Consider the following 13,693-nt stretch of genomic DNA (forward strand, 5'->3'; position numbering starts at 1 on the left):
GTGTAATAACTTAACCAAAAGTAGTATACACTGGTGAAATATTGTTACTCATCACATTCTTGCAAGATGCATAGCATGTTATTATGCAGTTCTTGTGACATACATAGAGGATTATGATTTGTTTGCTGATCATAACCCATTTCTGATGTGTTTGAAACATGGATGCCAAGAAATTCATCTCAAGAGCAAAGCTCGAGGTGACACTTGGCATCCACATCAAGAACACATAATTCAGGGTTTTGATCAGAAAACCAATTGTAATTCTTTGTAGTAAAAGAATAAAAAAGGCTGTGTTTTGCCATCTTTCAAAGCTGTAAAACACTTCACCACTTGGCAAGTGCTGTCAGAAAGGCAGTGTAACTCAGTCATTTATGTTTACACCCACCTTGCCATGCCTCTCAGATGTCCAGATTTCTTCCTTACTTGTTTTTGTCTTTTATCTGGTACTCATAAAGTCTATGGTTTTAAAATCATGAAGGACTGAAGTCACAGAATGGTGACATACATTTAAGTTTCAGAGTTCGCACCCTTCAGAGAATAATGCAGGTGAACACATATTCTGTTATCCTGGTAACTTTCTAAGTTTTTAACAGGAAGTCAGGGCACATTACTGATGGACAGCAGGTAGAAGGAAATCTTTTATTCTGCTGCTGTTAGTACTGTCAGATTTGACTGCCTAGCTAGAGACCCCATCTTAACAACTTAAGCAGGGGTGCTTAGCATTTGTTAGGGTCAGGTCTTGTACCACTCTAGAATTTAACTAATTTTTCTTTTTCTGAGTATTGGAGCATAAACACCATACTCCATGCCTTACAAAATGTTCTACAGCACTTTCTGTGTTGTAACAGCAATGGTATATTATATACAGAAAACAGAGTATATCTTCAAACTGGCAACATGTAATAGAAACTAACTAATACAGAAAATAGAAATGTAAAATATAACCTGATGCTGTAACATGTGTATAAGTTTGTGATCTCTGTGACCACACACGCTAACAAATAACTACAACATATGTGATTAGAAAATTGGAGACACCATATGAGTAATTATAAAACAGCACTGCCTGGTCTCCATGACTACCAAGGACCTTAAGAACAAAACCTGTGAAGCCTATCTCGGTGGAAACCTGAACATGTTTAACAGTTTTGCACATGTATTGCAAGGTGTATGTAGCCTTTTGCATTACACTTGTGTGCTTAGCTAAAAAGATATTCTCCTAAATAAAATTAAATTAAAAAAATGCTGCCTTGGATCTTTTTCCCAAGAAATTCAGTTCCACATCATATTATCTTCATGTCCTTGCATACATACAGTGGTGTAAATCAATCATGGCCGTACCTGTCTTACAACTAGTGTGGAATTATTGAGATGTTGAAATAACTGTCTTCATTTCATATTAGAAGTGCTAAGTCTTAATGGCATGGGGACAATATACTTAACTTATAAAAGAGGCTTCTCACACATAATAGGGGTGCTGATACTCTTACACAAGGTGCTTAGTTGGAAATAAAAGGCTTTGGTGCTTATGTCTGACTTATCAGGCTTCATTCAGTCAGTATCTCAAAGACGTAGCTGCACATGACACACAATCAGACTTATAAGTGCTCACGAACAGTTCCTTCAGGTGGCACTTGTTCACACTGTGATGTTTCACACTGCATTAATAGTATAATGTTCAGAATATGCTGTATTTTACCTTCTCAGAGCTCACAATTTCCTGGAGGAGCAGTGAAATGAGCTCTTCACTGCTTGCTGTGAATCGCTGTCTGTACATAGTGCGGTCATTTGAAGGCAAAGCCTCCCACAAAGGTTATGAAATGCTTTCTAGCTGATTTTAGCTGTAATTTATTTCATTATATGGGTGCCTTGAATACCTGTGTTTTGGGGTTTGAGTACTGTGTATTATGGGGAATATTTGCCAAGAACTTTTGATACAATCACAGTAGCTTTGAGGAGACATAATGGATGTTTTAAGAGCACCTATCAAGCTGATTGTACTGATCAGTAATATTATTTTACAGATAGATTATGTCCTCCTAGTTCTGTGTCCATCTGTTATAACACTTCACATTAGCAGTCAACAACTTAAATTGCTATGAGAAGTACTGTTCAAGCATGCATTTGTCTGTATAAATTCCATCTGTTTTGTAAATAGCTTTGTGATAAAGTTGTTGTTGTTTGTCTTTTGGCTTTTCTTGGTTAGGGGTCGCCACAGCAGAACTCCGGTCCACTAATGATTGGCAGTAGATTTTCATGAACGCCAAGGTGCCAGTTCGATGTCCAACCATCAACGAAGGCAAGCCCATTTATGCATGTCTTTCGAACACCCATCCAACCGCAGGAAGGACATGCAGACTCCACACAGAAGGCACTCCCCACACTCCAGCCAAAAATCGAATGGGAGAACCTCTTGCTGTGAGGCAACAACGCTAGCGCTGCACCATTGAGGAAGGTATTTAGCTATGTGATAAAGTGCTATAGTAAAATCTGAGTTTATACATATATATATTTATCTATTTTTGCAAAAAAAAAATCAAGAAATCTACATTAACGCAGTAGTTCTCTATTTATTTATTTATTTATTTGACATTTGTTAACGGGGTTAGTCTGACTGGGCAGAGATCCTTTATCATTGGAGACCTGAGGAGAATAGCTGCAAAATTACAATAGAATATACATCAGATAAAATTGTCAATGATTACAGGTTTGAACAAGATAAAAAGATCTAACGTGAGATAGCTAACATAAAATAACAAGGTCAATTTTTTACAGGTGATACAAGCTGATTGGAAAAAAAAAAACTAAAATGTACATAGAATAAATATATCAATAAGTTAAAAAAAGACAGCATTATGAGTATATATATATATATATATATATATATATATATATATATATATATATATATATATATATATATAAGTGCAGGAAGATATTAAAGTACAGGCAGTTATGAGGCAGGACAGAAAAATAGTTGTAGGGATTTCTTCTTTACTTAATAAAATCAAGGAAATGATGCCTTGGAGGAAAAAATGTCAACTCATGTGGTCATCTTGGACCCTGTTCATATTCTCCACCAAGTTTTCCTGTCAAATTCCCAACAACAGCTCCATGGCTGAACAATAATTTCAATTGTGTAAGAATCTGCATCTTGCAGATATTTTTGTAGGTATTATATCTTTCAAATGTAGTATAAAAATGTCTTGCATTGCATAGCATACAGAGGACAGAGAATGCATATTAGACCACGACAGAAGTTATAAAAGAAAGAACAGACAATCAAATTCACACAAATTATGATTGACCTTGGAACTTAATACAGCATGATTCTGAGGTCAACTATCAATATATGAATCCCACACATGAAGTCAACAAAGAAAATGAACAGCAACATAAATGTGGAAAAATCCCATGTCTAATTATGTAATACAAACAAAATGAAACCCCAAAAAGCAATACAAAAAGAAAAGTACAGTTTATTCATAGTCTATAGCTAAACGCGACAAATGCAAAATACATAAGAAGTAAAAGTAAAGTTCCACATACACAGAATGCATCAGGGTGATCTGTAAGGACACACCTCCCAGTAGTAGTCGACATCTGGCTCTGCCAGAGTTGTTTGCTGGTTGGTTCTCTTGTTTCTTTTATTTTCTTTCATTTCTGTTTATAATGTATCCATGCACTCCATGTAGTGCTACTGTAGCTGAATAGTGAGTAGTGAGCACATTTTTTAAAACAGTACTCCCAAACTAGTATTTATTTCTCCGGTAGATAGTTGTTTGATTGTGCTCAGGGTAGCATTAGCGTGCCCTTATTTTCACTTGGTTCCTCTCATTTGCTTCTAGTGCACTGAGAGCATCTGTACTTCTCTGTTAACCCCACCTATAACAGACTGATAGTACTCCCCAGCTATCCCTTAGCTTTCCTTAGATTTCTTAGCAATAGCTAGCTAACACCTCAACCACTGGACAATATGGAAGGACAGCAAACTTGTTCACTTTCTGTTGCCAACCTCCTAGCACTTGATATCCTAAAGCAGTGTTATACCTGCCTTATACTTGCTGATAATGAACTCCTACTTAACATAGAAAACTCTGTGTGCAAGAAGTGTAAATACTTAGCTAAAACAGAGGCATTCCTTTCACGATTAACAATACATACTGAGCATCACATAGTCACAACCTCACCTCAGCCACAACCCACATTCTCAAACAGAACACCCTAAAATACCACTTGCTGATGCCATAAAAAATCCTTGCCACAGCATCCTAGAATTTAAAAGAATAAAGATCGGTGGAAGTCCCTCATCTCCCATACTTCACCTACAACTACAACAACTAATCGTCAACAGCAAAATTTCTCCCAAATAAAATAATACTAAACTACCTCCTGATAAAACTTTATTAGTAATTGGTTAGTCAACTGTTAGTTATATAGACTCCCACTGGCTCACTGCCTCCTGCCTCTCTGGTGCCAGAATCACAGACATTACTATGGCCTCTAGGATGATTTCTGGAGACAACTATGTCTCGGGCAATGTGGTGGTGATCCATGTGAGACTGAATGACCTGGAGTAGAAGTCCTGAGGAACATGAGGACAGACATTTCAAAACTCTGTATGCATACAATAGATGCAGGTAAGAGTCCGCTACTGAGTGACATCCTTCAGTTCGCAAGAATAATGCCTCGGCAAAAAACAAAGATAATCGGCTTAGTAGCTGCTGTTATTTTGAGGTGGTGAGGGGTCATGATATAATTCCTGGAAATTTTAGAAGAAATTCCTGTGAGTAATAACTCCATAATCCTAGGTGACTTCAATTGGCCAGCCATAGACTGGTGCAGTTGTATTTCTAATGTAGGGTATGCTCAAGGATTTGCGGATCTGATAGTTACGTTCATATCTGTCAACTTCTTGGCACTAGAAATCTGACAAAACCAAAAATAATGGAGATACAGAGGTCCAAAAATAGAGATATATTTTAAATGTTATTCTTATAAATTTAGAAAGTTGTTAGACTAACGGGTTTTGCTCTAGCATGCCTTTTCTGATGGAAATTAAATCTGAAATTTATGTCTATCATTATTTATTGACTTTAATCCTCAGTGATTCACCAGAAAACTAAAAAATTTATGAAAAACAGACCAAAAGTATGAAACAAAAACAGTAGAGAGGTACAATAGATAGGAATTCCCAAAATCAAATAGTTAGTGAACTCACTAGAAGACAAAATATTGTAGACCTGGTGCTGACTAATACTGTCTCTACCTGTTCAGTTTCTCTAGTCTCTCCCTCTCCAGTTGTCAGACTTGAGTCACCATACCCCATGTAATCCATATCTCCTTGTTTAAGGATTTCATATGGGTAAACCTTAATACAATTATATGGTGAAATCTGTAATTTTACGATTGACAAAGCAGATAACTTCACTAAGGAGTCTTTTGCTTACCTAGACAAACACACAGATCTAGTAGTCCAGGCTATAACCAATACAATAGTACACTACAAAAAGAGCTTAACATAGTTAATACCTGAGGTAGGGATCATTTCCCACAGCAAATAGTATAAAATGAAAAGGCAGTCAGTCACCTCAGCACTTCAGTAAGTCAGACAGTTAAGCTAACACTAGAACCAGAGACTTGAATCTTCATCAGCAGGTAAACAAAGAGTGGTGGAGAATTAAATTCATTATCTAGTGCCCTCCCCCTGGAATAAACTTCCTATGCAGGTTAAGTAATGCAATTCTATATTGCCTTTCAGACTAAATCGTGAGGATTAGATGGGTGCTCACAGATTTACCGAGAGACTATCTGGTCTCTACCTACTTGAGAAAGGAGGAAAAACCTGAGGGTAGTTATTAACAAAGTGTACACGATCGTTAGACTAAAATTAGCTGTGAAACTTTTTACAATAAAACATATTAGTAATGAAATGTAAATAAAATCTCATTATAAAGGAACCCCAATTTACAATAACAAGAATACAAAGAGTAGCATAAAAACATTTTGAAAGTAATAGGCACCGGAATTAGTATTATCTTCTTCATTTCCATAACAAACAGAAGTACTGTGGCACTCTCATAGTAAGTTACAAGGCCTTGAGAATTTGCATGCATTTTCAGAATGCATGAACTCAAGCTGCTGAATTTACGAGCAAGCCTAACATGTAAAAAGGAAATGCATATATTGTCCCTCCAAACCCCTCATGTAAGAGACAAGCTCCTATATCCCCCAATATTGTATTTTACTTTATTTATTCAATCCGGGGTCGTTGCATCTTTGGGAAAGAATGATCATTAATAGACACTGTAATGCTATGTTGTTCTTTCTCTGAGGTTCAAAGGTCTCAGACCACTCAAAACTGACTTTTAAATGTTATATCACCTTTGCTGTAGCAAGCAAATGCCATCTTGAGCACATGAGGATTAAGCAGGAGAGATCAAGCAAATGAAATTAAGGTTAAATATAATACATTTTGTTTATCTAGCTATCCATTTGTCTAATATATATATATATATATATATATATATATATATATATATATATATGGGTCTAGGACTATTCACTGAAAGCACATTTCACTGAAAGTCAAATGACTGTGCACAAATCACTGAAAGCTCAATTCACTGAAAACTCAATTCACTGAAGCACATTTCACTGAAAGTTATATATGGCCTTTTCCTCACTGTTGTGTGACCCTGGAGTTAGTATATATAGTAAGAGGGATGTGGGGGGCATAGCCTCCCACATATTTTGGATATATATTAAGTTCAGAAAAGAGTAATTTATTGGAATTGCAAGTATCCATGTATATAGTTCAAAATATTTAAAATAGGAGTGCCCCCGCACCCCCCTTACTATATATACTAAATACAGGGTTGCACAACAGTGGGGAAAAGGCCATATATAACTTTCAGTAAAATGTGTTTCAGTGAATTGTGTTTTCAGTGATTTGAGCTTTCAGTGAATAGTCCTAGACCCATATATATATATATATATATATATATATATATATATATATAGAGAGAGAGAGAGAGAGAGAGAGGCTGTTGTTTGATACATGAAATCTCTTGCCCTACAGGTTTATGGCCTAAGTCTCATAATGAATTTTGAAGCTAGGAACAAGAGAGTGAAAACCAAATGAAACCAAACAAATAACGCAAATCTGGAAACAGTAGTCGAGGCAGTCAAGAAACAAGCAGATTAGCGTACCACAATTTATTCAACGCACTTGATTAAAACCGCTTTCTTTAAAGGGGTAAAACCTAAACATATGTAACAAAAATAGTTTAATAAAAGCATAAAATAGTCAAATCACTTAATCAAAATAAGAAATAAAATCCATGTTTTTATTTATATTTAATTTTCTATCTTTTAAGAAACATTTGATATTAATAGCCTCATTTAGGCCAGGTTTCTTATCAGAATGAAGTTTGATCTGCCAAATAGTCTCTCTTTGTTCGAGAAAATTTTTAAAGTCTCCACCCCTAAGATCTTTTTGGCCAACTTCTAAAATAGAAAAGAAAAATTTCTTAAAGTTCCCACAATCAATAAAATGTCTGTATAAAGCATTCCTAGAGTCCTTAGTCTTGATACTATATAAATATTCCCTCATACGTTCTCTTAAAGTGCGAGTGGTCATACTGACGTAAAATGCCGAACAACCACTGCACAAACTAATGTACACCACCCCTCTAGTTAAACAATTATCAAAACCAGGAACTTTAAATGTCATGTTCAAATGTTCTAGCATAACATAAGGCCCTTCAAAAACATATCTACAAAAGTTACACTGTTCACACCTGAACATACCCTTTTTATGTGTTACGTATCTTTTAACGTTATTACCTGAAGGAACATTTTCTAATAATCTTTTAAAATTAAATTGATTCCTAAAAACAAATTTAGGTCGGTCCCCAAGTATCTTAAATAAATCTAAATTACATTTTAAAATGCACAATTTTTTTTCCAAAAGGTTTTTGATACCAGAACTGTCAACAGTCATGTCAAGTGAACATACAGCACCAAAAAAACATTGTTAAACCTATTTTTATCACTAGTTTCCCCCAGTTTTAGTTAGTGGTGCCCTCAATAATGCTGGATAAAACAACTCATGTTTACTAAGAATGTCAGAACATAAACTGTCCAAATAGACTTTGTCATATTCCCTTTTGACAAACATTGTTGAAATAAGTTCAAATTCTTTTAATAAGTCACTATAGTTCGTAGTCATATTACAAGCTCTAATATATTGTCCCTTTGGTATGTTTTTCTTAATGTGTTTGGGATGGTTACTTTTATAATGTCAATAACCATTGGTAAAAGTTTTTTTACGAAAGATCTTAATCTGAAAATGTTTTTCTTTTTCGTCCCACCAAAGCATAACATCGAAAAAGTTAACATTGTGATCTCCTTCACTATGTACAAATTTTATAAATTTAGAAAAATTATTAACATCAACCAAAAATGAATCAACCACATCTTGTGTACCCTGGATGATAAAAAATAGGTCATCAACAAACCTGGAATAAAAAAGTATGTTATATTGCTTCTCAATTTCAACTAAAATATTAGTTTCCCACCATGCCATAACAGTGTTTGCATATGCAGGGGCAGCTGCTGACCCCATAGTAACCCCTCTTTTTTGTTTATAATAAATATCATCAAAAAGAAAAAAAATGTTGTTTAAAATGATGTCCACCAAGTTACATACCAAAGATATAGTGTCAGCTTTCATTCTAGAATGTGTTGTTAAAAAACTACGTACTGCCTCAACCCCATCTTTGTGAGGAATACAAGTGAACAAAGACACAACATCAATAGAAAACATGGCATGTTCAACAGAATTTAAGTCAACCGGTTCAGAAAAAAATCTAAGCTTATTTAAAAAGTCCCAAGAATCTTTTAAATAAGACTGAAGATTCTGTGTCAAGGGACTTAATAAAGCATCAACCAGTAATGTGATTCCTTCTGTTATAGAATGTGGAGAAGAAACAATAGGTCTAAATGGAGGGTTAACCAAATCCTCATGAATTTTTGGGATGCCAAATAACACCCCAATTCTAGGTTTTTCAACAACACAAAAATCATACATTTTGAAATCCATGTCCCCAGACATTAAAGCTTCATATAAAAATGAATAAATATTCCTGTAACTATGATGGATGTCAAATAAACAAACTTTTTCATATTCTACTGTGATATTAACAATAGCCAACATACTTTTTTTATATTTAGCAACATCCATAACGACAATGTTACCCCCTTTATCACTCCTCATAAATCTAAGATGTGATTTTTTACTCAATTCATTAAGGGCCTTACATTCTAAATGGGTCAAAGTATCTACCCATTTGCCTTTGTTTTTTAAAGAATTTGGCAGCTCTTGTAAACATACCTCTTCAAAAAACTCTTATAGTGTTATTTAAGGAAGGAGTGTATGTAGAGGGTTTGAATAAACCTTCGTTAGAACCAGATACATTGCACATTAAAAAGTGAAGATTCAAATTACAAGTATATTTCTTTAAATCAATAACAGTTTTACTGAATTCAGCTTTTCTAGTTGGAACAGAATTTAAACCATACCTTAAAATGCCCAACTCAGCATCAGTTAGCAAAATGTCTGACAAATTTACTACTTCAAAATTATCAGTAGACATCATGTTTAAAGTCCTTAAATGTCATCCCCCGATGAGTTGGAACTGGTTGTCATTCTGCTTCTTGTGGTCACAGTCCTTTTTGTTTGATTTCCTTTCTTGGCTAAAAAAGTCTTAGAAACACCAACATTTACTGAAGGGTGTAAATTACTACCTTCGATGTTCGAAGGAGAAGTTTCTTCTTGTATTTCTGTACTAATTATGCCCTCATTGTGATTACCCTGGTGATGAAAAAACTTTTTTAACAAAACCGAGGGAACCATTGCTTTAACAGATGTGTCCGTTTTATTTAAACCAACAAATTTTTTAGTTCCGTTGTTGTAAACTGTCTTGTTAGGGCCCTGTTTCACCCTGGAACCACCATCATTATCTCAATAAAAGCACCTTTGATTAGAAACAAAATTACTATAAGTGCTATGTTCTCGTAAGCTGTAACATCACGTAACAGCTTAGTGTGTTTACGAGTGGCTACTTTGTTGATGTGGTGCTCAACGTTTTACGTCGGTATGACCACTCGCACTTTAAGAGAATGTATGAGGGAACATTTATATAGTATCAAGACTAAGGACTCTAGGAATGCTTTATACAGACATTCTATTGATTATGGGAACTTTAAGAAATTTTTCTTTTCTATTTTAGAAGTTAGCCAAAAAGATCTTAGGGGTGGAGACTTTAAAAATTATCTCGAACAAAGAGAGACTATTTGGCAGATCAAACTTCATTCTGATAAGAAACCTGGCCTAAATGAGGCTGTTAACATCAAATGTTTCTTAAAAGATAGAAAATTAAATATAAATAAAAACAACAATTTTATTTCTTATTTTGATTAAGTGATTTGACTATTTTATGCTTTCATTAAACTATTTTTGTTACACATGTTTAGGTTTTACCCCTTTAAATAAAGTGGTTTTAATCAAGTGATTGATGTTAATTAAATATTTGATTGGTGTGGTTATTTAAGCATTGTTCTCATGAAAGGATTTTGTATTCTGATGAAGTCTCTTGACGAAAGCGTTGAATAAAGTGTGGTACGCTAATCTGCTTGTTTCTTGACTGCCTCAACTACTGGTTCCAGATTTTCGTTACGAATTTTGAAGCTGTGAGTTATTAAAATGAGTTCCTTAATCCTACATTACCAGACATTTCATGTATCATACAAACCATACCCCTGTGTATTCCATTAATATTTTTCCCACTCCATATTAATTCCATTGAGATTCTGTAATACTAAACTGCCTGTTTACCAGGATTACAAATAGTTTCCATAGGACTTATGAATGGTCTGCCTCTCACATGGTTTTAAACTGTACCTCTGATGTAATTAATACCCTTTATTATTACATGTCAAGTTATTCTGGAGGCATTAGTTTAGGAGTACAGTAAGAGCTATGTTCAGTAATGTTAATTTGATAATTTATTTATATTTTACTTAGTTAACTTGTGCTGAGTCTGTAAGCTGTATTAGGTAATTTTCGGTTTGCTGGAGGATAGCCTTCTTCAGGTCTTGTTTAGTCATACTGTCTTTGCTCATTATTCACTGTAGCAATGTCTTGAACAATTGATTTTGTTGCTTTTATTTGGTTATTTATTTATTTTTATTGTTTATTTCTATTTGGTGCCTGTGTGGGTGGTCTGGTCTGCTGACTCTTTTCAGCCATGGCCCCAGCTCTAGAGGAGCAAGTAATACATGCATTCATTCATTTACGATTCAGAAAATTTGCATGCATTTTCAGAATCCATGTTTACAAGCTGCTCAATGCTTTGGAGATCAAGGGGTGATGGAGAAAGAACAAGCATTCCTTTCATGTTCTATGAATAATCACTTTTTCTCCAAGCAATGACAACCTTGAAGTCATAATATATAAGCAGAGGTGGTGTGGGGAGGAATGAAACAGCCACATAGGTTCATATGTTCATAGGTGATTGCTAGGCTAATGGCATAAGAGCCTTTACAAGCCTAGCCAATTATACCCAGGATATGACAATATTATACCTTAATTTGTCAGATTGGGGATGGTGTGGTATCAGGGTACTAAACTGCCTCTGTCCATGAGAGATATGGGCAGTACTCTGGGAGTGAATTTACAGTTCTCCATCCATTTATCCAAATTCTGTTTGAAGAGGGTGAGGGGTGGGTTTTGTTTTACAAAGATGGAGTCTATTCCATAGATGAGGTAGCCTTTGGGAAATGAATCTGTCTTCCCAACAATTTCTGTTACTGCCACAAATAAGGTGCAGGTCCATGTAAGGTGTAACCCTTATATAATTTTTCTTATGAGTATGTAACATTTTCAGCAGGGATGGATCAGAGAATACCATGTAGGTCAGGCATAAGTCCTCTCTCAGTAAATGACATGAGACAAAGTAAAGGGATAGGGTCCTCATAACACATGTGTCTTACACTTTGTATTTTTTTAGTGAGGAAACCTTTGGGATCACTCCAGTTGGTGTAAGTGCCTGGTTAGGTACACACAGAAAAGAATGTACTCAATTATGAGCCTGATGAGGGAAGAGTACAATGGCACCATGACTTCCTTTACTCATAATGCCATGCCCTTATTTATAAGTTGAACAACACAGAAGGATTTCCTCACTACCATAGCTACCTGGTGGTCAAAGTTTAGGTTGCTCTCTATCTGTGTTTATAGGTCCCTCACCACTGGGTCTACTTTTAGGGGTATGCTATCAAGATTATAATTTTCAGGGATATTTCATTCACCAAAGGATATGATTACTCATTTTTTAGCATTTAGTCTCAGACTCAGACCATGGATTTGGCACCAGTCATCTGTCATTTTTAGGCCTGTTTACAGCATGTCAACATTGTTTGGGGATTTAATAACTGCTGCCAGCTTACAGTTGATGGTGAATTTGGTGTGCCAGTGGCCTCCATCAGTGGCCTTTACTTCAGAGAAGTATATACCAAACAGCAGTGGTCCCAACAATATGCCCTGTGGGACACCACTAATAATGGGTTTCTTAGTGGAAGTGAATTCACCTATCCGAAAAACATGTGTCCTGTCAGTGAGCCAGCTAGCTATCCATCTGATGATCGAGGGGGTTATGCCTAACAGTAAGTTTATCTGTGATCCTTGAGTGGGGGATTGTGTTGAAAGCTTTGGCCAGCTCTAGATAAGTAATGTGTAGTATTTTACCCTCATCCATGGCCCTGGTGACTTTCTCAAAGAAGTCCACCAGACTGAGCAGGCAAGACTTCCCTTTGACAAAGCCAAATTGGGTCTGGTCCAGTGTTTGGAGAGTTCCTATCTCATTATTGATCAAGTCAATCATATTTCTCTCCATGGCCTTGCCATGTCAGATAATACTGATCAAACTTATGGGTATGTAGTTCTCTGAGTCAGTTGATGGGCCCCCCTTGTGCAGAGGGATGACTGTTCTCCATCCCTCTGGGACAAAGCCCATCTTGAGGCTATATGGCCCTGACAGATTCTGTTTTTAGCCATTTAAGAAGCATCCTGGAATGCTGTTGAAATCAATGGAGTCTGTGGTTTTGGCTTTAGTGAATGCAGTAACGACCTGTTCCCTGATATTGATAGGTAGGGGGAAGGTTGCATGTATTTCTTTGGGTGTAGTAGGAGGTGATGGGGGTGAAGTTTGAACTGAACTTGTCAGCCAGCAGGTTTGCTATAGTTTCAGGCTGGGTGTAAGTGTTGCTGTTCATGATTAATCCAGCACACTGCTAAGCATTTCCCCTAAAGTTACAAACATAATTAATCAATCACCTTGGAGGCTGTCTTTACCTCATAGATTGCTTTGGTAAATTTGACCAGCTGACTACTTTGTTTGTTTAGACTGATGAGTGTATTTTTGCACTGTTATGTCTGTTCCTTCTTGGCTTTGAAAATTATTTTTTCTTTTTGTTAAATAACCTGTTTATGCAAGGGGTCCACCAGGGTGGTTTATTTTTGTCAGTAATCATAGGTTTGACTCAGACCAGTACTGCCTCCTCTATGCAGCTATGAATGTGGTTGTACAGTGCTTTTGTTTACAGGTCAGAGTAGGCCTCAATGTCATCC

At 35.9% G+C, this 13,693-nt stretch overlaps 1 protein-coding gene across 1 annotated transcript in view; it reads right to left on the bottom strand.

The window, feature by feature from the left end:
- Positions 1-13,693, bottom strand: part of PDYN (prodynorphin) — a 362,456-nt gene that overhangs the window by 313,817 nt on the left and 34,946 nt on the right. The window lies entirely within an intron of this gene.

Source organism: Protopterus annectens, chromosome 12.part0, assembly GCF_019279795.1.
Source record: "Protopterus annectens isolate FY-2018-M chromosome 12.part0, PAN1.0, whole genome shotgun sequence".
Taxonomy (NCBI): domain Eukaryota; kingdom Metazoa; phylum Chordata; order Ceratodontiformes; family Protopteridae; genus Protopterus; species Protopterus annectens.